The sequence below is a fragment of the Balaenoptera physalus genome (genome assembly GCF_965194825.1).
Source record: "Balaenoptera physalus genome assembly, chromosome: 6".
Lineage (NCBI taxonomy): Eukaryota > Metazoa > Chordata > Mammalia > Artiodactyla > Balaenopteridae > Balaenoptera > Balaenoptera physalus.
The window spans coordinates 113,110,725-113,136,921 of record NC_138885.1 but is presented as its reverse complement, the minus strand read 5'-3'; the positions used below and the strand labels follow the sequence as shown (position 1 = coordinate 113,136,921).

The 26,197-nt window shown below is 46.0% G+C and overlaps 1 pseudogene across 1 annotated transcript in view; it reads left to right on the top strand.

Moving 5' to 3' along the window:
* The first annotated feature begins 557 nt into the window (after positions 1–557).
* Positions 558–26,197, top strand: part of LOC309662256 (thioredoxin, mitochondrial-like) — a 55,349-nt pseudogene continuing 29,709 nt past the window's right edge. Inside the window, exon 1 of the transcript in view lies at positions 558–668. The product of the transcript in view is annotated as a thioredoxin, mitochondrial-like (transcript). The remainder of the gene's footprint in view (positions 669–26,197) is intronic.

Genomic DNA, 26,197 nt, shown 5'->3' with positions numbered 1-26,197 from the left:
GACTATATATATAATATATATAATTGACTATATATGTAATATATATAGTCAATTATATATGTGATATATATAATTGACTACATATATAGTATATAATCAACTATACATTATATAATCCATTATATATATAATATAGTCCATTATATATATATTACATATATTATATATACTGACCACTGAACCCTGAGATGAAGGACCTGGCCAATGAGACAGAGGAGAGTACAGCAAGGTAGGAGGAAATCCAAAATGTGTGGCGTTCTTGGCTTCTAGTGACAGCCGTCTCTCAAAAATCAGGCAAAGACCAGCAAACAACTGCTACTGAGATGGAGGACAAGGAGGACCGCGGCTGACAGGATGACCAGGACTCATGCACGCCGTCTTCTCCGCATGGAAGAAATCTAGAGAGGCTTCATGGAGGAGGTGGCACTTGTTGGCGCAAGAAGTCAGGCAAGGTAGAAGAGGAAGGGGCTACTGCTTGAGCGGTACTGGAAGCAACGAATGGGAGCAAGAGGAAGGCACGGAAGTTTCCCAAAATATCGGGGGATGCTCTCGCTATCATGGTACTCAGGAATGAGGATGCTGACAGCAAGCAGAGTACCGGAGGGCCAGTCGGTGGAGAGAACGCGGCTGCCTCAATCCAGCAGAGGGAGGAAGGCGTCGCCCGAACGGTACGGACCAACGTCACTCTTTGGGCCACCAGTGTGAGGACAGCTGCAGTGGTTTTGCATGCTGGCTCCAGGACTGCCCCAACAAGAGCTGGGAGACGGGGGGACCAGAGCCTTCCCTTCCTGACTTGCTCCTGAGTCATCCTAGACCCCCTACCCCCCAAAGGGGCTCTGTCTGGACCATCAGGAATTGGAGTTCAGGAGCCCCTCGTGAGCTTCTGGCTTCTTTTTTTTTTTCCTTCATTTTGTCTAAGCTGACAAGGAAGGGCACACGCTTCTGGCAGATCATGCTCAGAACGCTGAACTGTATGGAGGTGCTGACAAAACACGCCAGAGGCCTGATCCCTTTCACTGCCCTGTTCTGTCTCCCTTCCACAGCATTACTGTGCACATGCATTTTATTTGTTTAAATGAAAACGTTAAAAAAAAAAAAAAAAAAGAGCAGAGTTACAGGCCTCACTTTGCTCCTAATTAAGAAACTCTCTCTGAACCAGAGACTGTTCAGCTGTGAAATGAGGGTATTAAATTATTTATGAGGTTTCATCCACATCAAAAAAAAAATCTGAGGAACCGTTTTCCTGTTGACTTCCTTTGTAAATTCTAAGGGAAAACACCTTGCAAGGAACTGAACCAAGAACTTGCAAAAGAATTGTTGGGGGAGGGGGGGAGGGAGGGGGGAGGGAGGGAGGGAGGGAGTGGAGGTAGGAGGAATGTATCTCGTCCTGCAGCCAACTGAGCAGAGAAATATATCCAAAGCGCGCATTTTTTTCCCCCGAAGTTGCCATAATGATTAACATTTCCACTCTGGAGAAATTCAGTTGTATCACCCTGAAAATAATGTGAAAAATCTAAAATATGTTTTCCGAAGCCACGGTGCATGACAGAGGAGCCGCGGTTTCCTCCTGAGTCCTTTTCTTTTTTTAGTGAGCCCTGAATTAACCGGGCCAAGAGCCAGGGGCTAAGACACATTCTGGTCCCAAAGGCAGGGGTGGGCGGCGGCGGTTCACGGTGCCAGAGAATTCCAAACCACTTCATTTGCTCCATGTGGGGTTCAAGCTCTGCGTGATGAGGCTGCTGTTTCCTGCATTGCCCATACTGTGCTGACCAGCGTTTTTATATATTGAGATGATTCATTCCATACCAGATTTTAAATCCTTTAAATCGGTGCTTCTCCAATGGCGCTGATTTCGCCCCACCCCCGGCCCCAACCCTGGGACACGGGGCAACGTGTGGAAACATTTTTAGTTGCCAGGACTCCGGGGAAGAATGCTACTGGCATCTGGTGAGGCCAGGGAGGCTGCGAAACATCCCACAGCACACTGCATAGAGCCCCCTCCACAAAGAATTATTTGGATCAAATGTCAATATCACCAAGGTGGAGAACCCCAAATCTGAACCATACTAAGACTTCTATAATTCTGCCCAAGGTATATATACTGTGTACTTTCATTTTCCAAACCACTTTTATTCTTTTCAAAGTAGTACACGCACACAGGGGAGGCAAAACACTCCTCCTTTTTCACGGCAAGCTTTCCAGCACCGTCTATCCTCAATTCTACTTCACAGAGCAACCACTTTCAAACCTTACAACTGTTTCTGTTATTGGCAGTGCTCCCTAGTATGGACTTCCATGTTTCTAAGTAAGCTGCTTATAATATATCCTATCAACGTCAGATACCACTTAACTTGATTTTCTCACACATGGAAGAGGATTTTTGGTTTTTAAAATTCCCATCACCAATCCTGGACTTACCCTCCCATGTTTCCCCAACAGTATAACATTTGGGGGGTTAAATCTAGACTGCACACGTATTATTTTGACAATGGAATCGGTACCGCTGAGCAAGCAGTATAGTGTGATTATGATTCCTTTCTTATGCAACTCTTAAATTTTCCTGGGATTATTGGTTGCCTCTGTTTTTATTTTCTTTGATAATTCCTCCAACACCCTCCACAACCTTTCAATTTTTAACTCGGATAATCTGTCACAGTTCCATGTCTATCCTGCCCTCACCCCCACCCCCTCTCCCCAAATATATACACACCAGACCTTCCTCTGGTCTCTGCTCCAGTCTGTACTCGTCAGAGGTGGGTCGGCTCAGAGCAGATGCCCCGAGATCACACCAGCATCCTGAGAATTCCTTCTGCCTCTTTCTGTTTCCAGGACCCCAAATCTTCCCCTTTCTTGGTTTACTCTCTCATTCTGATGGGACACATTCTCTAGTAGCTTCCTGAGAAGTGATGTATGAAATCTAAATTATACTGATATCCTGAACATGGACAAACAACTTTATGCTACTCACTCTTAATTAACAACCAGTGAGGGAATGACTTCAAAATTCTGAGTGAAAATAAATTTTCATAGAATTCTAAGCTCAGTCTGTTTTCTAATTTAAGAAACATGATGTCATTCTGATTCAAAATCCTTCCTATGACTTTTTTTTAAATCTAGAAAGTGCTTAGATACTGCCTTTATCCCTGATTTTCTAAAATGACATGATGATGAGCCTTCATGTAGTAATTTTTTTGATGTGCTGAATTTTTATTCACTGTTCTAGTCACTTGGTTTGAAATTTCTCTCTTCTTCAGACTTGAGGTATTTTCCCCTCCCTCTCTTTCCTGGAATACCTGTTAGGCAAAAAGCTAACTAACCATCTCTCATCTGATAAAGCTTTCTGCACTGTACCTTCGTTATCTAGTAAGGTATTCATTTAGCCACATGTGACTACTGAGCACTTGAAATGTGGCCAGTACAACTGAGGGCCTGACTTTTAAATTGAATTTAATTTTAATTAATTTAATTTAAAGAGCCACACGTGGCCAGTGGCTACCATATGTGACAGCCCAAATCTAAAGAGGAAAAAAAGACAGCAATGGAAGATCAGTGCCGTTAGCACCCACCCTGAGATGATATTAAACACGAGTTCAGAAGAAAAAATTGAGAGCAATTTCTAAATCCCCGCCGTTACTATTTCCAATATAAGGTTCTGTGATTTAATTCCTTAGGGCCTCCTTCCTCGTTAAGAACTTGAGGACCTTTTAGAATGATATCACACAAGCAGAAGCATCCCTCTGCACCTAAGACTGGATTTTATTACACCCAGTGTGTAAACAGGGCAACCGAGGGCCCTCTTTCATCTGAGGTGAGATAGGAAGGTCCCTCACAAAACAGAAATTTGTACCGTACTCACAACATCATAGCAGAAAATAGCAGCGAAACATAAAAAATAATAAAACACAAGGGACAACTGGTAGGTTGCTAATGGCAACTTCTTTGAATGCCACCTCATGACGGCAGTCAGGGAGCCCTCACCCCATCACACTTGGGTGTAGAACACGGCTCTCTACATATGCTTTGGCAAGAAACACTGCTTCTGCATAGTGGACGCTCCAGGGGAGAGAAACTAGAACAGCACGCAAGGCCTTCTCTGTGCATTCATTCATTCGCTTACTCATTCAACAAATGTCACAAATATCGTAAACTGTCATCTATCTATTAGCAACAACCAAGACAGAAAACAGAACAAAACCAAACTGCACAAGTCCTATGCACCTGCCACAAAGCCAACCAGCCTCTTGTTTCATCAGAATCACTGAGAACCACTTTATTATGGCTGAGTACAGAATACAGCCGGCATGCCCTAGCTGTGCATTCAAAACAAACAGCAGGATCCCAACCAAAAGAAAGTCACTCTTCTTTTTTAATCTCTGAAGAAAAACAAACGTAGCACTGTAGGTACAGGGAAATAAATAGTCAGGAAACATCATTCATTTTTAATTTAAGAATCAATGGGGAAACATATTTTCTTCATATACTCTTCAGGTAAGTCATTTAATATCCATTCGTTCCTGCAAAATGACATTTTATTATGCTTGCAGGTTTTACAAGTTCAGTGTAAAAGTATGAGTTATTCAAATGAGGAGAAACAGAGACACTAACCAAGACACATATAAACTTGATTTCTTCTTTAAAGCATTATGACACTAATAACAAGTATTTAACGCTTGTAGAATTGGCAAAATCAGTATTGTGAGCATGCATTGATGTATATGAGCACATATATATAGACATGTGTATCATTTACCCATCACCCCACGACAGCAGATTCAACCATATACATGTCACACGTGACGAATGCAAAGCACTTTCCCAACTCACACCATGATATGCCAAATAAATCCCATATACAAAGACCAAGACAGGACTTGTCACATGAAAATCTGGTATGAGAGAGGTAACATAACATGACCCAATTGGGCTTACAACTATATAATCCATCCAGAGCTAATATCAACGGAAACAAAAACACGAAAAACTTTAATAAGCTATCAGTCGCACAATATTTGTTTGTAAGCGTTAAATTTTATTCAGTGGCATGAAATTTTATTTAGTGAGAGAAAAAGAATCACAACATTTAAAGATGATACATTAAAGTATTAGGATAGGGACTTCCCTGGTGGCTCAGCGGTTAAGAATCCGCCTGCCAATGCAGGGGACACGGATTCGAGCCCTGGTCCAGGAAGATGCCATATGCCACGGAGCAACTAAGCCCGTGCGCCACAACTACTGAGCCTGCGCTCTAGAGCCCGTGAGCCACAACTACTTAAGCCTGAGCTCTAGAGCCCGTGCTCCGTCCTCAGCGAGAGAAGCCACTGCAATGAGAAGCCCGCACACCGCAACGAACAGTAGCCCCCACTCGCCGCAACTAGAGAAAGCCCGCGCGCAGCAAAGAAGACCCAACGCAGCCAAAAATAAATAAATTTATTAAAAAATAAATAAAGTATTAGGAAAGCATGATCTTTCTTATTCAGCAAATTGTCAACCAACAGCAATCTGAATCGCTCCCCACAGATATAACACCAAACTATCGATATAATCTTCAGGTGACACATCAGTTTCTGGTCTATAGATGACACAATGAGGGTACCATGGGGTAGAAGAGAATGCCAATTAATCTCTTCCTCAACTCCCAAAGCACTCTCTCCACATTTTGCAATGAGCACTAAGTGTACTTTTAAATGTAATTGTCAAGCACGTTATTTAGTCACTGAAATTATCATAGAAGTTTCTGAACGCCATATGGTCCCGGTGTTCATGTTTCAGTTTCTATGATTTGCAAACACATCCTACTCTCCCACCCCTCACCTGGAAAGGTCAAGTGTACCGTCCTCAATTTCATTTAGCAACACAGCAAGCAAATCCCTTTGGGAAAACAAATTCAATTCTGTGCTTACCTAAATACCTCAAAATCTAGGACACCAATGGCAATGACCAGCTAATTCAAGAACAGAGTATTAAAACACACGTGCACACACACACACAAACAGGCACACAAACACATCTTCCTATTCACAAACCAAAGTGCTTCTTCAAGTGTCACCTCCCTATTTAAGGACATCAGAAAGATGTCCTAAGTAAAAATAAAAATTTTAAACTAAAACCAAAACACCCAACACTCTCACACAAATACACTAGAGTTTCACTATACTGAAAGAAGCTCAAGAACACTCATAAGGCAGAGACCAAAATTATGCAACTCTCTGATCCTTCCCCCTTTGGAAACAAGATGCCCTCAAAATGACTTAAACCCCAGCCTTTTCCAAAAGTGGGAAAAAAATTTTTTTATTTGTCAAATTAACGACTGGGAGGTGGTGGGTCACTAGGAATTCTGTTTCAGTTTGCACTGAGGGTCAGTCCTGCCCCCAAGTCTTTAGACCAGTGGCTCCCAGCTGGGGGTGACTGCGGTCCCCAAGAGATGTCTGGAGACGTTTCAGGTGGCCACACCTGAGGCTGAAACTGAGGGTTTCTCCATCACCAGCAAGCTCAGGCAGTTCAGCTAACAAACATGTCTCCAGTCTGTCTACAGCTGCCTCAGCACACCACAGACTCTGTCTGGCCCTGCCATGCCTCACCCCCGGGCCCCAATCTTTTGCCCCGGCTGTTAACAAGCTCTCCTAGCTGGTTTCACGTTCCCCAGCCTCGCGCCTTTGCGAGAACCCATGCGTTCGACCCTGAGAACTGTATCGCTGGTAGCATCTCCAAGTCACCTGCCCTTCTCACCCTGTCTGCAAGCGCCCCACTGACCCCACGCCTTGCTGCCAGAGGCATTTCTTCCAGGCACACCCCTCGGGTCCCATAATGAACGTGAGAACCGAGACGCAGCTCGGCCTTAGCAGCTCTTCTGGTTGTGATACGGACATGTCCTGTTATTCTATCCAGGATGCAGTTGGCCTGGCAACTGGAGTGGGGTAGCTGGGGCCAGAAGGGCTGTGACAACCCACCCCCGGCCGGCTGCACGCATCCTTGGGCCAGGCTTCCCCACGCCTGCAGTTCCACGTCTGCACAAAGGGGACAGGTAATGACGGAACCCTCACAACAACATCAGGGGTGGACCCCACCATGCACACGCACAGAAAGGACAGAGAACCCTCCCTGGCACAGAGAGACCACCACCTAAGCATTGGAGAAAACTCCTTTCACCACTGTGGTCCACACATTCCGGAATCAGCTTACAGCCTCGTCACCAAGTGTACGTGTGGCCCCAGACAAGAACCTGTGAGCCTCCTAGTTCCCTCTCCCTCTAAAAACGGGACGAAGGACGCCTACGTTACACGACGGTCGGGAGGAATAGAGACCTTGATTGTGAAATACACAGCACAGCTCCTGGCCCATCAAAGCAATTAACCAGAGGCCATTACTACGGGCTGTTATTAACGGGGAATAGCCAAGGCCCTGAACTGATCCAGAAAAGTCACTCCAAATCTTTCCTTCTCATAAACTCGAAAAATAGCTATTCTTCCTGCACTAATTCTTTTTTTTTTTTTAATTTATTTATTTATTATTTATGGCTGTGTTGGGTCTTCGTTTCTGTGCGAGGGCTTTCTCTAGTTGCGGCAAGTGGGGGCCACTCTTCATCACGGTGCGCGGGCCTCTCATTATCGCGGCCTCTCTTGTTGCGGAGCACAGGCTCCAGATGCGCAGGCTCAGTAATTGTGGCTCACGGGCTCAGTTGCTCCGCGGCATATGGGATCTTCCCGGACCAGGGCTCGAACCCGTTTCCCCTGCATTGGCAGGCAGATTCTCAACCACTGCGCCACCAGGAAAGCCCTGCACTAATTCTTTATACTTGTTTAGCGGGAGACCCATAAGAACTTTTACTTCAATAACCTTGATTTCATTTCCTGCTTTTCAACTAAAGTTATGAAGCATAATCAAGGCTCTGAGGCCCAGTTTTCAATGGAGTTTAGAGGAAAGTGCTCTACCACTCTTGTGGAGACAGAAAAAGAATTTCCGCTCCATTCAATGTACCTTTAAGCCCAGGAATTTATTTTTTAATGGCTTTTTTTCCCCAGTAAAATTAAATGATTCAGGACTTATGTTAATTGTTATGAATCTTTCTTTCATAGATTGGTTTCTAAAGGACTTTAATTTTCACACTTGAAAGGCCTAGAAAGTTTAACTAGGGTCTGCTCACCAGCTGCTTTTGACTCAGTCCTCATCGTACTAAATTTAGACATACACTTTGCCCCGACGGACTTCAACAGCACACATTCAAGCAGCTACATTAAAATAACATGCTGCTAGCGCATCAGAACTCAAAAGCCACTGTAAGCCGGCAACTTCCAAGAAGACACAGCACTCTCTCATTCCCTAAAATACCTAATAATTTCCCACCTGGGAAAAGAAAGGAAGAAAATGATTTGAGGTGGGTCCCAAACACACACACGCACAAAATAGCAAAAGTAACATAATTAACCGGGTAAATCAGGGCAAACAGAAGGTAATGGCACGAAAAAATGAGATAAAGCTGAAAGGTGAAGACAGGACCCAAAGTTTGCCATCAGACACAACTTGACATCAGTTGGAAGGGAACTATATAAATCAGATTCTGAGTTTCCTAGACATCGATTCAAAGAAACAAATATAATTAGATGCTTGATTCACAGTATCCAAAAAATGAAGGAGATACAAATATCAAAAACACAGCCTCTAGAGTTTGATACACATATAAAATTTCTCCCATGGGTCCCAGAGAGGAAACTGTGGACTCGGTAGAACTCTACCCTCAGTAACTGCTGTCCACCAGATTTTCACTGGGTCACTTTTAAAATAACCCTCAGTGTTAGATAACCATACAGCACCAAAGCACAGCTCAGTAAATCAAATTTACAAGTGGGTAACAATATGGTAGCAGCATGTAGATCTCCGCACAGCCCAGTTTACTCCAAGGCTACGTCTTAGAAGTGCTCCAAGTCCCAACTGGGGGGCGGGTCTCCTGGGGTCGCAGAAACACATTACAGTATATCGTAAACACATTTTGGTGCCAATAAATATACCACTTCTACAGTATTGCTTCTAATGGTTGCCTAGTAACCGACTGTATGGGCTAGATCATACTGTGATTTTCACCACTGCGTTCAATTGCTTGGTATTGTAAGCGATGCCCCAATAAAACAAGGAGAAACATTTTGTAAGTGTCAAAAACTTTTGCGAACTACCTACACTAAAAAAAAGAAAGCTGGGGCTTCCCTGGTGGCTCAGTGGTTGAGAATCCGCCTGCCAAGGTAGGGAACACGGGTTCAAGCCCTGGTCCGGGAAGATCCCACATGCCGCGGAGTAACTAAGCCCGTGTGCCACAACTACTGAGCCTGCGCTCTAGAGCCCGCGAGCCACAACTACTGAAGCCCGCGTGCCCCAACTACTGAAGCCCATGCGGCTAGACCCCGTGCTCCTCAACAAGAGAAGCCACCGCAATGAGAAGCCCGCGCACCGCAATGAAGAGTAGCCTCTGCTTGCCACAACGAGAAAGCCCGCCGCAACTAGAGAAAGCCCGCACACAGCAACGAAGACCCAACGCAGCCAAAAATTTTTTAAAAATTAAAAAACAAAGCTGCATTTTATTACCTAATGTTTAAGGGAAAACACCTAATAGCAAGACTACATAATGGCAGTTAATTCCAAGGTGCCTTTGAAATTGTTTATGGTTCTGTTAATCACAATAGGGTCTAAAGGTATTTGCAGAATAGCAGCACACACGACACGTGAACCATGCCTGGTATGTGTGTGAACAAATTTCCAAGCTTCCTGAGAAATAATTACAAAATATGTGGCATTAAAACTTTTCCACAAATTTGAGTTGAGAACTTCAGGAAAAACATCGTGAGCTAACCATGACCTTTATTTCACAGCAAGATATTCACCTGTCTTTCTTCTTGAGACGATCCTGGTTGATCCCCGCCGTCCCAAGGTAATTATTAACAGTGCTGCCTTTCCCTCTCAGAAGTGCCCCAATTTGGACAATAAATTATATGGCCGCTCGACTCAACAACCAAGATGGCCTAGGTTCCAGAACAACAAGCTAGGAATGCTAAGGTCCCAGACATGGGTTTCTGCATAAAGAAGAAGGAAGTTATTAAATCTGGAGAGCCTAACACAGCAAAGGTGGTGGAAGCGGCCCTCGGTCAGAACCACGTGAATTGTCAAAGGAAGCTTCCTACTCTGCTGTCTTGAAATAATCCACTCCTTCCACACAGCCAACAAGTGTAATGACCAGGCCTCATCCTTCCCACTTCTCGGGGACATCTGGCATTACTGTTTCTATAACCCTCTCCTCCACTGGCTCATGTCATGGCCACAGTTATCCAAGTGAATGGGTCCAGAGCAATCCAGCTGCATACAACTTGTTGCATACAACTTCCCCCTGCCTCATCTTTCCCCCTGCAAAGCCACACATACATCTTCCTAAACCAAAGGTTTAGGAACTCATCACTCAAAATACATAATGGAAAACATCACTGCTCCGGAAAACACCCAACTCACTCCTTGCAGTTCCTGACTGAACCCCTGGTTCCTACAACAGAAAAGCAGAAAAGCAGGCGGTAGGGACTAATACCAGGTCAAGAATAAATTGTTAAACTACTGTAACCGATGCCATCTATGGTAGCAGAGTCACCCCTCCGCACCCAAGTTGTGCCCATCCTAATCCCCAGAACCTGTGAATATGGCAGGTTCCCTGGAGCGGGGGAGTTAACAGTGCAGATGGAATTCAGGTTGCTAATCTAACCCTAAAAAAAAAAGTTATCCTGGATTACACAGGTGGCCCAAAGTAATCAGGGGAGTCCTTTTAGTGGGGAAGAGGGTTTCAGGACAGCCAACGTCCAAGCAATGCAATGTGAGAAAGACTCAGCCATGGCTGGCTCTGAAGAGGGAGTAAGGAAGGGGCCAGGAGCCAAGGAACACAGGCGGCTTCTGGAAGCTGCAAGAGGCAACTGAAAACAAAACAAAACAAATATTTCCCCTAGAGCCTCCAGAAAATAAGTGTCCCTGCAGACACCTCAATTTTAGTCCAGGGAGAGCCGTGTTGGACTTGTGACCTCCAGAACCGTGAAGTACTAAACGTACGTCATCTTAAGCCCCTACGTTTGTGCTCATTTGTTCCAGGAACCACAGGAACCAAATACAGCCTCCTGCTTGCTGAATACCAGTTCCCTCTGTGCTATAACCCCTTTAAGAGGGATTATAATCTGGGCGTCAGGGAACGTACAGTGCAATCCATCTGTGGTCTCTATAGCTGCTTGAGAAGCTGCAGCATCAATGCTGGCTGCAGGGAGGACTTCAGTCACTCGGGGTGGGATGAGGGGGAGGCGAGTGGGGACCCCGAGAGTGAGCACCTCCTTAAGTTTCATGCCTCTCCAAGGGGGCTCGCTCACCTCACCCCTGTCGGGGCCTCACTTCCTCAGCATCTGGCCCCAACTCCCCCGCAGTGCCAGGTTTCGTGTCCTATGGCCGTGCTGTCTATTTCCTGATGAGGATTCTGTTCTGAAAACCTGCACTCTCCTTCCCAGTGTTTCACCCCTCAGCCCGTCCTTTTAGAGTCCAAGCGAGTCTTGTTGCAGGGGCTTTGGGAATGGACTCGCCCGTCCTGACTCATCCTTTGTGCCCGAGGAGCCCTGAGTCTCTGCGGCCTCTGGGCGGGTGTGGGGGTGGTGGTGGTGTCAGTGCCACCGTTTCTTCCTCTCTTGGGCATCACTCGTTAATTCCTCTGCTCTCCCATCTGCTCAGACCAAGCTTTATGAGATGCTCATTACCCTATAGAGACACAGAAGATCCGCTCAGCTCCTTTCTTCAAGGAACTCGTGATCTTTAAAGCAGGCGATGAAAACCCCTCATTTCCTACTCAACAAGCGACGCTGTGGGCCTTACAACTGAGGTTGAGGAAGTTCTTTGAGAGATGATGACAAGTGCTGGTGAGGATGTGGAGGAACTGGAACGCTCACACATCGTGGGGAGGAACATACAATGACACTGCCACTTTGGAGAACAGTCTGGCTGTCCCTCAGAAAGTTACACATGGAGTGACCGTATGGCCCGGCAATTCCACCCTGAGGAATAGACGCAAAAGAAATGAAGACAGACGTCCACACAAAAACCTATGAACAATGGTCACAGCAGCTCATTCATAAGAGCCAAAAAGTGGAAACGGCCCACACACCCACCAACTGATGAGTGAATAAGCAAAATGTGGTCTATTCATAACAACAGAATATCATTCAACAATAAAAAAAAAGTGAAGTGCTGACTCACACAACAACATGAATGAACGCTGAAAGCAGTATACTAAGGACTCCCCGGGTGGCGCAGTGGTTAAGAATCCGCCTTCTGATGCAGGGGACACGGGTTCGAGCCCTGGTCTGGGAAGATCCCACATGCTGTGGAGCAACTGAGCCCGTGCACCACAACTACTGAGCCTGTGCGCCACAACTACTGAGCCCACGTGCCACTACTGAAGCCCACGCACCTAGAGCCCATGCTCCGCAACAAGAGAAGCCACCGCAAGGAGAAGCCCACGCCCCGCAACGAAGAGTAGCCCCCGTTCGCCGCGACTAGAGAGAGCCCACGTGCAGCAACGAAGACCCAACGCAGCTAAAAATAAATAAATTTAAGAAAGCAGTATGCTAAATGAAAGGTCAGACACAAAAGACACATATTATATGATTCTACTTGTTTGAAATGTCCAGAACAGGCAAATCCATAGAGACACAAAACAGACTGTGTTGCCAGGGGCTTCATGGGTAGGGGAGTAGTGCCAACGGGCACAGGGATTCTTTTTAGGTGATAAATGTTCTAAAATTGTATTGTGGCGATGGCTGCACAACTCTGTAAATTTACTAAAGATCACTGAATTGAACATTTACAACAGGTGAATTGTGGTATGTCAATTATGCCTCAATAAAGCTGTTTTTTAAAAAAACCTCTCTGAGATCCTTAAAGCAAAGATTAGCTATGTATATGTGCACAAATGTACAACAAAACATACAGTTACATTGTTATCATACAATCTAAAATCTAGAGACAACTTCCAATTTTTTTAAAAAATGAAACCTCTTTATTTGTTCTGTTACAAAGGATTTAAATAAGCTCACTGCCTCTAATGTCAAATGCCTAATTGCATAATTTAAGTTGGTAAGAGGCCTATAGATAGGCTTTCTCATTCAAATTACACCTGAACAATAAGTTTTATTCCATCAACTCATATTTATACATAACATGATTTTCAGCCGGTTTGAGATGAAAACTGAACACGTAAAACATTTCTTCTTATAGTCACAACAGAATCCAGAAGATGAAACTCACTAGAATATCCGCTTATTAGGACTCAAGAATCGTAACACCTGAAGCCCTAGTTTAAGTGGATTTTAAATTCAGTATAAGTGGATTAAGAAATCCAATTTTCTGGTGTCATACATGACAAAAGCTTCAAGAATGACAGTAAATTATATATTTTTAAATTGCCCAGTAGGTAATAAACCTCTTGTTGGGTTTTTTCCAGATGGCGTAAATTTCAGCCCTGCTTAGAAAAAAAAAAAAAAAAAAAGACGTATGGAACTCACACACTTTAATGTCAGCTCATTTCTGTGAAAGTACTCTTCCATGTCGGACTGAACCATCATTATAAAATCAGAATTTTGTAGGGCTATTATTTTTCCCAGGTTCTGCAAAAGAACATGGTCAAATCTGGTCAATCTTGGCAGCACACGTCACACTGGGCAGAAACAGGATCTAGGAAGATGGCGACAGCAAACACCGCCAGGCTGTATGTCTCACTGCAAGAGGAGGAAGCAAAGTCCTGGACCCTGACCTCCTACCACTTGCTAGCTGAACCCCTTCGACCCTGCGTATGAAACTCCTGACTGGAGCACCTAGACGGGTGTGTCCCCTATCTTAGTATGCTATGGCTGTTGTAGCAAAAGACCACACACTCAGCAGCTTTAAGCAACGCAGACTGACTGTGTTACACTCTGGAGGTCAGGTGTCAACAGTGGGTCACAGGGCTGTGCTCCTTCTAGAGGCACCAGGGAGGGGAGAAGCTGGGTCCTGACCTTGTGCAGCTTCCGGAGGCCGCCCGCCTTCCTTGGCACATGGGCCCACATCACTCCAGCCTGTGCTTCACTGGGCACATCCCCTCTGATGCTCACCCCCTCTTCGTCCACTCCGACGTACCTCTGTGGTGACGACTCTGGGCTCAGGAGGATCATGTCCCCACCTGCAGATCCTGAAATCACATCTGCAAAGTCCCTTTTGCCGTGTGAGGTCACACGTTCACAGGCTCCAGCATCAGGCCTGGGACGTCCTTCGAGGGCCATGACTCTGCCTACCACAAGTACCAAGGACCAACTTGAGAAATGTGAAAAGAACCTGGAGTCTATGAAACATGACACAAGAGTAAGGCACAGCGGCGGGAACAGAGATTGGAAACAGCAGTGTTCATTTTTACAACGTTGACCGGTGGTGGTAGTAGCCTTTCTTTGCTTTAGGCCAATCCACACATTTCTGCCTGTTTCTGGTGGCCTCTGGCCTCCACCTCACCATCTGTACAGAACTGTGGTCAAGGGAGCGGGCAGAGGTGGGCTCCGCCTTGTGAACTTCACAGTTCAGGCTGGAGCCCCAGAAGTGGAGGCAAGCCCGGCCAGCTCCTACTCGCGGGAGCCTGCCTTGGAAGGCACACAAACTCTTGAGTCTTAACCCTATCTAATCCTCCCACGGACTACAATCCCCACATCACAGATATACAGACCGAGGCCAGATGATTTTCACAGGATCACACAGCTATGCGGCAGCAGAGTCCTAGACCGGCCCCTCGTCCACCGCACAGAAAGGCCATGGCATCTTCCTTCCTCAAAGGCTATGGGGTCAGCCCAGTCCCTAAATGCCTCCACTCTCTTTTTCCTAAAACACCCAAACCAGAAGCACGTGACCTCACAGCCAAGAGAAATACAACCATGAGATTCACAGCCCCAAATGGAGGCACAGTCGAGGCCCCCTCGGCAAGCTGGGCCCAGCTTTGCATGACGTGGCCCTGCCCACTCGGGGCCTCACACACCTGCCCTGCTCCCTCACCTAAGGGCCTTGCACCCACTCGTCCAGCAGGTCCTTCTCAGGGCACACGGCAACACCCATACCTTCACCCCAGCTCTGCCCCCTGCAATGGGGGCCGCTGGCACCACGCCCGCCTCTCCAAAGAGCTAAAGTTCTCAAGGGGAGCGGTATGCTTGTTCTCTACGACTCCAAGCCAGCCGAGCGCCTGGCACAGCACGTGCTCATGAAATGTGGGCACCGTGAATCCACATTCTTCACCTCCACGGGCAAAGCTGAACATGGACAAATGTCCCATGTCCTCTCCACAAACATTTTGGAACACAAGCATTTCCAAAAACTAGCATGTGCCAATACAATTCTTCCTCCATATTTACAGGGAGCTGTATGTTCGCATAAGAGCCCCTCTCTCTTTACCCATCTCTGCTTCTGGACCAGGAAGTTGTATAGGAGAACAGTGCAACATAACCAACTTACGTGTGCAAAAGAAAATTTTGTTGAAATGTGCCACGCTAAAAATTAGAATGTTGTAAACTACATTTTGAAAATATGAAATCAACTCTACTTTGCACCCTTGAGTGGAAGAAGAAACGAGGCCCTTTGGTCTTAATGTCACTACCACCACCATCATCAACGAGACATATGCAGCAGCACACAGGAAATTACAATCTCTGCGGAAATGCTGCGGATTCATTTTAAAACCAGCTTTCAGGGCACAGTCCCACAGCACACGTCCTGTGTACAGAGGCAGTGTTGTGTGTGCATGCGTCTGTGTGTAAGAGAGAGAGAGAGAGAGAGACAGAGTGCATGCCTGTGCACATGTGTATATGTGTCTGTGCATATATAATATCTTACATTAAAAAAATCATGAAGTGGGACTTCCCTGGTGGCGCAGTGGATAAGATTCTGCACTCCCAATGCAGGGGGCCCGGGTTCGTTCCCTGCTCAGGGAACTAGATCCCACATGCATGCCACAACCAAGAGTTTGCATGCCACAACTAAGGAGCCCACGTGCTGCAACTAAGGAGCCTGTGAGCCACAACTAAGGAGCCCGCCTGCCGCAACTAGGACCCCGTGCAAATAAATAAATAAATAAAAATAAAATTTTTAAAAAGTCATTAAGTGAGGCTCCAAAACACCCTCGAGTCCCGAGTTTGCGAGCCTCAGTACTATGAACGTTTGGGTCCAGTCGTTTCTGGGGTGGGAGCTGCTGTGTGCATTGTAGGATGTCTAGCAGCATCCTTGGCCTTCACGCACTAGAAGCCAAGAACATTCCTCTTAATCTCCACCTGTGACAACCAAAAATGTCTCCAGACATTGCCAGATATTCCCTGGGGAACACAGTTGCCCCTGGTTGAGAACCACAGCTCTCAGCTACCAAAAAGTCCCCAGGATGAGTGTGGCCGGATTATTTAAAGCATACAGGGTCCCTGAAACCAGAACAATCTACTTTCCCAGATTATTATGAATTACAATGAGAATTATCTTTCTTTGAGGGGATCTTAAAAACGCAATAAATTCTGCATTACACTTTGTTGACCTATACACTCTGTTAAAACGACCAAAATGTTAAATTCTTACAAAGGAAACCTTTCGAAGTCATTTTTCCACACAACGAAAGAGTCAGTATTTTACTGAGATGATTCTGAAGAGTCTAACAAAAATCAAAACTGCTTTCTTTCATTAGTCTTACACCGAAGCCTGTAATCAGGGAGAGAACGCAGCAGACAGTCCTGCATTAACCCAGATTCCATCTTTAGCTCGTTTGACCGAGATTTTCATAGGTTACACAAATATTACCTTTAAATTAGTGTTTATCTTCCTCCAACATGTGGACAAAGAATGAAATGTATTGCTGGAAACAGAGTCTACATAAAAGCTTTAATTTTCTCCTTTATCCAGAACGCCAATGAGAATTCTCAACGCTTTCGTCTACCTGACTCTTCCCCCACCACTAATGGCATAGAGCCTTTTGGGCAGGATCAGAGAGCAGTACTTCTGGGATCCCAGGCCCATGGCTCCTCTTAAAAACAACTGTGATCCGAAGCGAAGGGGCTCTGAGTGATTTCTAAGCTGGATCCTCCAGGTGGGCATGGAGTAGGGGAACGGGCCACGTCTGCCCATCGTGCCCTGAATCCTCCGAAAGCTCTGTGATCTGTTCCCGCCATCCCTCCAGGCTTCCATCCCACACTGAAGGCTGCATAAAGTGAAAGCTTCCTTCACAACTACTTTTAGAACCTGGGTAGAGGGGAGCCGACCCCGTACTCTTTTTCTCCAGAGTTTGAGAGGGAACTGACCGGTGCACATGACTAAGTCCAGGCCGTGAGGTGTCCAAGTCACGTCCGACCCCCCAACACACACACCCCCATGCTCAAAAACCACCGGCAGGTGAAAGCATCGCAAAACAAACTCTGCAGGGTGAGCCCAAGGTACGACGGAACTCCCGCTCGCAAGAGGGCCTGCTTGGTACAGAAGGAAGCAAACCATTCCCCTGATTTCTACTCATAAAGCGTAAGAATTGGGGCAGCTTTTATGACGTCTTGAGACACACAATCCGTAGCATCTGTTCGGAGGGTCTGATTCCATACAGTTGGAGTCAGTGGATCTTTCTGGAAAGGGCGAGACAGGAAATATTTTAGGGTTGGTAATTGAGAATACAGCGTAGAAATTATATAACGAGAGAGAAAACAAATTTTCCCCAAACTTTCACTGACAAAAATCAAAATTTTGTGAATTCAAAATTTGCATTTCCTATCATTTTCATGCGTCATGAAATATTCCTCTGTGATGTTTTCCCCCCAATCATTAAATAATGTCAAAACCATTCTCAGCTGGAAGGCTGCACAGGTGGACCCCACCTCCTGGGGGCAGACCCTGCAGGCCCAGCTCAGGGCCTGGGGAGGACAGAAGGCCGCGCAGGCAGCCGCAGGCAAAGACGGGAGAGAGAGAGAGAGAGAGAAAGAGAGAGAGAGAGAGAGGGGGAGAGAGAGAGAGAGAGAGGGAAATCCAGACGGAGACATCACCGGGGCAAAGGGCTTTCTGAGCCCAAAACGCTATCTTTGTGTTGTCTGTGCTAAGAAACCTGTATCAGGGGACAACTGATATCTTCAAGTGTGAGAAAGGCGTGGTATTTTGTATATAAACGACACTGCTTACCCCCATAACTTTGCGCCTTTCAGTGTGGCTGGCTTGTGATAGCTTCTTTTATGTGTTACACACACGTAATTTGAATGCTGAGTGATCACAAATGGCCCTAGTTGTACATCTCTTCACCACGTCACTGGAGAAACCCTTATAATTCCAAAAGAGCACTGAAAGTCCTACAAACCAAGCTTAATAAACGGTAAAACATGTGATGCTAAAGTGGGATGCATCCACAGGTTAGCCACTGACTTTATGAAATGTACACCCAACTTGAGCAGGTGTCTGACAGATAAAAGTATGTTTTATTGACAGTTCTCACGAAACTGGTGTCCAGGTACAAATGTCCCCACCCTTTCAGCTCTGCACACAGCCTAAGACCATTGTGATGGGAACTCCCCAGAGGGCCTTTATCAACGTTCACAATTTTCATGCTTTCATAATGATCAGTCACAAACCCTACTTAAAGAGGTGACATTCTGTTTATATAAGAATCATCAATAGGGCTTCCCTGGTGGCGCAGTGGTTAAGAATCCGCCTGCCAAGGCAGGGGACATGGGTTCAAGCCCTGGTCCGGGAAGATCCCACATGCCACGGACCAGCTAAGCCTGTGCGCCACAGCTACTGAGCATGCGCCCTAGAGCCCACGAGCCACAACTACTGAGCCCGCGTGCCACAACTACTGAAGCCCGTGCGCCTAGAGCCCATGCTCCGCAACAAGAGAAGCCACCGCAATGAGAAGCCCGCACACCACAACGAAGCCCGCGCGCAGCAACGAAGACCTGACACAGCCAATATATAAATAAGTAAAATAAATTTATAAAATAAAAAAATCATCAATAGATCTTTAAAGGGGGGCTTTTAATCACGTTAAAGAAATGCAGAAAGAACAAAGAAAAGAAGAAGAAAGCCATGAGGATGGACTGAACAGGTGAAGTGAAAATAGTGTGGAAGTGTAAGGACAGAAAAGGGACTCCTCAGTACACATACACATAGAGTGTCAACTTTTGGACCATGTAAATGTTTTTTACATCCAAAAATATCCTTACTCTCCAAAGGTTCAGCAAAGAAGAAAGAGGAAAGGGAGAGGAAGAAAGAGAAAGAAAGGGAAAGAAATTTACTGTTCGAGAGATAAAGCAAATACGGCAAAATGTTAACACCTGATGAATGTATTCTTTACGTTTTCCATGGGTTTGAAATTTTTCAAAATACAAAGTGGAGGAAAAGAACGGAATACAGCTTGGCTTTAACTGAGTTATTCTGCCCTCTGACACCAGCTCCACTGGCTACTATTTGTCTTCAACAAAACATCCAGTTCGGTCAGTCTTAATATTGAAATAAAAGTTCAAATTATTCTTATTTAAAAAAACAAAAACAAAAACCAAACCCACTGACTCGGCACTTGTGTCGAGCTGGATATTTCTGGTTCACCGTGCGAGTGTTACTAGTCTCTCCAAGTCTCTCTGGAGAGCCGGGCTGGCGTGCCCATCCTCCCCCTGCAGACTCCGTGAGGCCTGGCCTTGGGCAGGTGACCTCGAGTGTGGCAGAGTGAAAACCAGGCCAGAATCTCCACAGACATGATGCACCCCCGGATCCCCAGCTAGGACACCTCCCCAGAAAGTCTCACAGATCCCACAGGGTAGCAAGAGGCATATTTCTCGTGCTCCTGACTGAGCAAATACCTAATGATTAGTAGGAGTTAGGAATATATATTATTTTTGGCTGTGTTGGGTCCTCGTTGCTGCTTACGGGCTTCCTCTAGTTGCGGCGAGTGGGGGCTACTCTTCATTGCGGTGCGCGGGCTTCTCACTGCGGTGGCTTCTCTTGTTGCGGAACACGGGCTCTAGGCACGCGGGCTTCAATAGTTGTGGCTCATGGGCTCAGTAGTTGTGGCTCGTGGGCTCTATAGCGCAGACTCAGTAGTTGTGGCGCACGGGCTTAGTTGCTCCGTGGCATGTGGGATCTTCCCAGACGAGGGCTCGAACCCATGTCCCCTGCCTTGGCAGGCGGATTCTTAACCACTGCGCCACCAGGGAAGCCCCCCAGATTAGCCTTTTAAACCCCAGTGAAAGCTGCACAGAACTTCTCATTCTCGCCCTTTGTTAGTGACCTGCTCCTTAGACAAGCCTTCCTGGAGGCGACATGTAAGAAAGAGCACTTAGAATCATCTCTTCCTTAGGGAAAGCACTTCCTTGAGAGAAACCCCGAATACCTCAGAGTTGTGCCAGACCTACAACCTCAACGTATGACAAGACACTCCCTGCACACGGGCTGAAGCCCGCTGGAGGGCTCTGGGCTATTTCGGAGACTGAGCTTTACAGCTGGGCGGAGCACTGCTGTCTGGGGCCCAAGAGGGCTCTCATTCTGGCTCCGGTCCTCTTAGTTTTCACCCTTGTGGGACACTTGTGTTGGTGAAACGCTTAGTTCTCCTAGTTTAGAGTTTCTTTTTCACATGTGATCTTCGAGGAGCTGCATTTTCCCTGGCACCTGGCTGATTCAGATACCACCTCTAGAACCTTTCTGGGCGGCTGCGACCTGGCCATGATGGAGAGCAGGGGCACGCGGTTGTTGGTTTTTGTACGAGAAGCTTGTGTTTGTGTGAGAATGTACTATTTCCCCCTTTCCAGGCACCACACCTGGCACCTAGGAGACCTCAGCTAAGTCCAACCAAATAAATTAGAGAGTGAGGTTTAACAGAGGGTCCTCACGCTTGTCCCTTACAACCACTGACAGAGCAGGAGAGCTGCATGCCACCAGCATGCAGGCGACACACCCTAATGTCTCTGCACACCCTGCCTCCTGTGGTTTGCTTTCAGTCCACTGGACGGGCTTGCATACCCCACCCAGGATGTGAGCTGGTCCGAGAAGGGCCGGGGGAAGAGGAGGAGAGAAGAAAGGACCCAAACCTCTTACTCACAATCAGGAAAACATACATTTGATTCCAACAGCTCCAGCATCCCTGCTGCCTTAAGAAGTGAGACCCACAGGGGCCTTCACGGTGGCAGAGATCGATGGCCGGCGCACCTCTAAGTCAGCTGATTTCCTGCTCCGTCCCCTCGTCCCACCCACACAAGACACTCACGCAGGCACCCAGAACAGTCGTAAATCAAGTCCAGGGCGGCACAGAGGCAGCAGGGACATTCAACTGGAATGCCAAGGCACAGGTGCTTGTCACCACTCACCGTGACTTCCAGACCCGTGAACTGCACTCTCCTTGCTCCTCAAATGGGGCAACAAGGCCTGGCCTACCTGTCTCACGGGGATGCACGGAGACGTGCTCAAAACCACAAAGCACGGCAACCGTTCGCTATGATGAGCGCTGAGGGGGGAGACAGGCCGAGGGCTCACGCTGCACTCGCCCGACGCGCGCCCAGGGACTGAACAGCTGAGCAGTCACAGCACGGGCCCACTGACAGCTTCTCGGGACACCACAGTTCCCTGCCATCTGGGGCTCCCGTACACACCAAACACACAGCGTCGTGCGAAATCCCATCCTCACTCTACAGTGCAGTCTGAGACAGTCTAGCACGTGGACGTTTACCAGGTTTTAACTGTCCCTGCCCTAGCCCTCTTCCTAACTGTTCCCCAGTTTCTTTACGGGGAATTTCTTTTCCTCTTCTGTCTCACCCCCCATAGTGCTGGGAACAGAGGAGAAGTGACCATGGCACGAAGGAAGACCCAACTCCCTCTCACTCTGCTCTCTCCCAAGGTTTTAGGAGCAGTCGAAGCACAGTGTTCACAAGCTCGTATGACTATGAAAATCTGCAAAAGCAAGACATGTTACCATCAGTGATCAGGTAAGTCCTCTGCCCCTTGCACTCTCTCTCCCGACCAAGAGAGGACGAGGGGAAGCGGAGCCATCTCGATACATCCGCCCTGGCTCAGCGGGATACAGCTGTGAGATTCGCACACGTCCCCTTGTACGGCTGCGTCACTGCTGGCTGTGCCGGAATTAAGAATGGCTTCCAGAAATACTTTATTTTAGGACAAATTATCCAATGTCAGCGCACAGTGGGCAGTGCCAGATGGACTAGCATGATATAAACTGCATGAGGGCAGAGGAGAAACAAAACTGGAAACTATCAAAGCCAGAAGCTAGCCTATGGAAAATTCTTCCACAGAATTTTTATCACTTATCAAGTCATTTGTCAATTTTTACCATTTATCTCATAAAATTACTAGAGACTTTCCAAAGTTTAAGAAGCCAAAAAAGTTCACACCACATTACCAATAATGGGCCATGAATCACCATAACAGCAGCAGCAGCTGGTCACCAGGCTACAGGAAACCCTGAATGGTGTATTTCCTCTATGGAAAATGATACTGTAAAGCTACTGTCATAGAAAGAGGTCACACCTAAGAATACACAACTTAAGAAAAAAAATGGAAAAAAATAGAGAGGCATGTCAGGCCATGAATTCATTCATAAATGTTATTTTCCCAGAATGTGCTATCTGCAATACCTGCCAACTTTGAAAAATTGTCTAAGTACTTACGCCCCTCAAAACCTGGCGAGGGCAAGTCCTTGTGGGAAGACTGCCAAGCTGGCTCTACTGAGCCCCTGGTCTAGCCTAGAGATGGGCACATGCTTCCAGGTCAGCCAATTAAATATGCACATGTGCACGGGCACGCACACACACATACACACACACACACACACTTTGAATCTTGAGGTACTGACACAGAACAGAGATGTAGTTGGAGTTTCTTTTATGGTCTTGGTTACACTGGCGTGATGATATCTCGTTCCTGCCGGAGCGAGAATTCTCAATTCTGCAGACTGTCCTTGATCCCTGCTGCTCCCAAGACTGGCCTCACTGCCCCTCTTCAATTCCCAAGGGTCCACCTTAAGTCAGGCAGGAACTGTTTCTCTTGTTTAAAACCAAGAACCCTACAGGATACTCACTGGATCTACAAAGGGATTTATGTCTCCTGGTATACCAATATGCCCAAGATATATGTGCTTATGTGTGTGTATTTTATTAATAGGTTTGTTTTTGTTTAAAATCGAGCTGTAAATAAAGTACACACAACACACATGCTTATAACTGCATGCAAAACATCAGGAAAAATACACAAGAAACTATCAACAGTGTTTACTCTGGGAAGTGAGATTATGAGGGAGAAAGAGGCTTTTACTTCTAACTCATACCCTTCAGTACTCCTTGAATTTTTAAGTAAATAAACAGCATGTACTATAATAAATGCATACAAAACTAAAAGGAGGGCCAAACCTACAGAATAAACTCTCACCCATGAGAAACGCTTCATCTCCTCTTGAATCTTTTTTTCCCCCTTCCTTGTAAGGCAATTCCCTCTGACAATATTCACCCTGAGGCTCATCTCCGTCCGTGGGCCAAGTTCAGTCTAACCACCCAGTGTTCCAAGGAGCAAGACAGAAACCTCTTTCTCTCAGAGAAGCAGAACTGAATTGCCAAATCTAGCCTTAGTAGCTCAAGCTCGACACACCGACTTTCCCACGTTAGGTGCTTCACGTTTAATGAGTAAAAAAATTCACGAATGAATGAGTTGCACCATAATGAATGAGTTGGCCTTATGATCATTTGTTTCTACAATATTGAATTAGTACAGCTAATTATAGTTAAATTCCACCAAAAACACCTTTGCTTTTTTGTTTCGTTTTGTTCTTACATTGCTTGATTCCCAGCGTCCTTCTTTACCCTGGTGAGTGAAATTCTCTCTTTAATTGTTCGTTACTTACACCTCATACAAACAGCACATTCTTAACAAATGCTGGAGAGGGTGTGGAGAAAAGGGAACCCTCTTGCACTGTTGGTGGGAATGTAAATTGATACAGCCACTGTGGAGAACAGTATGGAGGTTCCTTAAAAAACTAAAACTAGAACTACCATACGACCCAGCAATCCCACTACTGGGCATATACCCAGAGAAAACCACAATTCAAAAAGACACATGCACCACAATGTTCACTGCAGCACTATTTACAATAGCCAGGACATGGAAGCAACCTAAGTGTCCATCAACAGACGAATGGATAAAGAAGATGTGGTACATATATACGATGGAATATTACTCAGGCATAAAAAGGAACAAAATTGGGTCAGTTGTAGAGACGTGGATGGACCTAGAGACTGTTATACAGAGTGAAGTAAGTCAGAAAGAGAAAAACAAATATCGTATATTAATGTATATATGTGAAATCTAGAAAAATGGTACAGATGAACCAGTTTGCAGGGTAGAAACTGAGACACAGAGGTAGAGAACAAACGTATGGACACCAAGGGGGGAAAGTGGCGGGGGGTGGTGGTGGGATGAATTGGGAGATTGGGATTGACATGTATACATGAATATGTATAAAATAGATAACTAATAAGAACCTGCTGTATAAAAAAATAAAATAAGATAAAATTTTAAAAAAATAGTACATTCTGCCTTTATTACCAATTAGAAAGGAAAAGCAAAGTTAGAGACTGGGAGAAAATTAACGCTGCATTCATATTTGATTAGACTGATAGAAAAAGCACTTTTACATCCTTAACATGACAATGAGAGAGGGATACATATACAATATGTTAGACCAACTAATAGTAACAGTCCCTGGGGCTTGTCATTAAATTGGAGGGTTTTCCAAAGAACACCCCAAGCATTAGTGAATGCATAAGCATCTTCTCTCCCACTTTTATCCGTAATAAAAACTACAGAGAAAAGAAATCCTGCCTAACCCACTGAATTTGGATTTGATTGTGATTAACTGTCCTTTCGCACCTGTTAATATAAAACATTTTGCTATTTCTAAATTAGCACATATTGGAAGGGAAGATCATTTCCTGGGGCATCACTTCCCTCAGCTGCTCCAGCCTTCTACTAATGAGCCCAAAGTATTTAAATTTAACCCTGGCGAAGAAAGATTAACTTTACAAGGAGGAAAACACAGCAAGACAACTTCACAGTTGTCTGTGAAGGAGCCAGTGCCAGAGCTGGGCCTTTCTGGTTCACAGTTTCTCTCTGGCTTCACCTGCCAAATGACTTGATCTCTCCAGCATAAGACACAGATTTCAACAACCGTTACTTAGGGCACTGGGAAGCCTGAGCGGACCGTCTGGCTCCGACCATGTCCTCTGAGTGTGATGCTCAAGCTCTAGCGTGCCTTGGTCCTGTGACTCAGTAGCCACCCAGGGTGTGGTTTCTTTGTAACCTGCACTCCATGCCTCGTCCTTTGTCCTGGTAACCCCCCTAGGACACTAGACCCTCTAGAACCCGAATCCTGCCTGGCACATAGTAAGTGCTCAATGCGTGTGAGCTCTGACAATGAAATAATGATGATGCTGATAAGCTACTATGATCTCTGTCCACAGGGTCCACAACTTCACTTCTTGTGCCAAATTCTCCCCAAGCTACACCTAGCACTTGTGGTATCTGTACAAACTCTGGATGTTCTGCTCTACTGCCAACTATGGATGTCTTCTAAGATTCCACCCAGAACCAAATCTATCCCCTGGCACCTTTCTGAGCCCACCGGGTCAGTCTAGTTCTAACTCAGCCTACTGTCTACATGGATTATCTGCAACTGATGGGACATGCCCTTCCCGTGAATTGCTAACAGGGGTGGATGAGAAGAGTCAACCGCCTGGTCTTCACCTGTTTGCCCGAGCACACGCAGGTGCCAGGCTCTGTGGGAGGTACAGGACTACACGACGAATGTGACGCAGCCCTGGCTGTGACACAAGAACAGTTTGGTGTGGAGAGACATATATCTATAGACTATCATAAAACAACAGAGACGTGCTTATAACAAACTGCCCCTGGCATATTATAAAACACAGACCAAAGAAAGCCATCTGGGTGGGAGACAAAGGCCTGCTGGAGAAGGTGATACAGGATCCAAGTTTTAAAGAAAACGCAAAGTTAGGAGGAAAAGGGAATAGGGACCATCACAAAATGCCCCTCGTTTATAACAGAAACTAGCCTTTCCCAAGTGCCCATGTACCAAGATTTTCACCTGTGTCCATCTCATCTCATTGAGTTCATTCAACTA